This window comes from Oryzias melastigma, linkage group LG1 (assembly GCF_002922805.2).
Source record: "Oryzias melastigma strain HK-1 linkage group LG1, ASM292280v2, whole genome shotgun sequence".
Classification (NCBI taxonomy): domain Eukaryota; kingdom Metazoa; phylum Chordata; class Actinopteri; order Beloniformes; family Adrianichthyidae; genus Oryzias; species Oryzias melastigma.
This window is the reverse complement of record NC_050512.1, coordinates 11,221,322-11,223,247: the sequence shown is the minus strand read 5'-3', so window position 1 is coordinate 11,223,247 and position 1,926 is coordinate 11,221,322.

Genomic DNA, 1,926 nt, shown 5'->3' with positions numbered 1-1,926 from the left:
CAAGGATATTTAGAGGGAGTTAATACGAGAGTATTTGGATCCATGATGCCCAGCCCCCGCAGCACACTTCATGTAACAAATGTCTTTCCTTTCATTAACACATTTTGGAGCTGCTGCACAATTTAGCGTCTGCCAAGAGTAATTCTCAACAGCCGTTTCCACTAATCCTCACTGCCATACAGTTGACATTATATGGCTGTTTGGAGGGACAGTGGAAATGTGCAGGAAAGCGAGTCTCCTGGCAGACTCTAATGTCACTGCCAGTGCAGGAGAGTGACAGTTCAGCTAATTAGACCTCTTTTACATTTGCATTTCTGTGATATCTTGCCCTAGCCTCATTTGAACGTGAAAAGTGCAGGAATGCATTCTGGTGTGTTTTATGTAACGTGACAATCCAAACAGGACAAGTGGAACTCCTGTGTCATTAAAACGAAAGCACACCATTGGCACTGAAATGGCTGAAAGATAAATCAGAATCTTTTTGGAAATGTTACATTTTGAAAAACAGTTTCCTGAACTACTTTGGTTCTTAAAATTTCTGTAACTAGAAAGGAGACTTCCGCGTTTATCAACAAGTACTTCTTTTGTGACTTAAATGCTCCAACTGTCTAAAGTTTAAAGTGCTTTCAGCTCCATCCACTGATGTTCAGTATGATATAAAGCAGGACTCATGAAAATCCACATAACAAAGGTTGGTTGTTATACTGTCAGTCATTCTGGGATGTTTTTGCTTTTTATTTCTATTCATAATCCTGTTGGAAGACCCATGACTGAAATGATTCAGCAATGATACCACACTTTAAGTCACTTGGCTTCAGATGTTTCCCACTGAAAGTCTTGATTGTTTTGAGATTTGGACAAACCTCCACAGATTCAAGAAGACATCATGGACCAGACGAAGCAAAGCAGCCCAAAGTCGTCCTTTGGAATGTTTTGTTGGTCTGCTTCTTTTTTCATTGATTGTGATAAAAAGGATATTTCTGGTGTTTTTTTACACATTCTTGTGTCACTTTTCCTCCTGATGGAGGATGTATATATAGAAATGTATTGCTATAGTTGCATTTCTGAGTATTTCCTAATTGTAAAAGTGGTGAATCAGTTGTTAAGTGTGTTAGTATTGTAAGCCATAAGCTCCCTGCTCCACTTGATTCCAATGCATCTTCTTGTGGACAACCAGAGCTTTGTTCTCCTCATCTGAGCTACCATCTGGTTCAACAATGTACAACTGGATAGCTCAGATAATGGTTGCCGTTTTTGATGCGCTGGTTATGTTAGGTTGAGTTTGTGAGGAGCTGTAAGCTAGTGGGAGAAGGTGTAAACAAAGGGATGATGGGAAATGAGCGCAGGCTTACTTCACACCAACGGACCCGCCCTCACTTCTGCTGCTCTGCAGAAAATATGTCCTAGAAACCAAAACTTTTTTATTTTGGATAAAAACAGAATAATCATAACTAAAAGACCACTGAGAACACTTTTACAAAAGATCACAAGATAACTGGAGTGAGACTTTAAATTATTTAAAATTGTGTATGGCCACAAAAACACCCCAGATTTGCATGCTTTGTGTCCTCCTTCATCCCCTCCCATGAAGTTCACTTTGACTCGAACTACCCCATATGGTATGATCTGACTCTGATGTACTGTGGAGTTGACCTTTACTGTCTTTGGAAGTTTTCATGAGCTTTCAGTAACTGTTAATATTATTCAACTCATCAGTTTGTCCTCAATTTTCTTCCTAGTTTTACATCCAAGAAGTTTGACTTCAGTCTGTGGACTTAAGTACGTAGAGATGCTCTTTTAGAGAGGAAAGTTTCTTCTCTTTCTGTGGTCCATTCATAGTATGTGTCATGGAGCAACCTGCTGCTACCATCTCCAGCCACCAGAGGGAGCGCTCACCACCTACCACCACCTGGACTCACCAGCTCA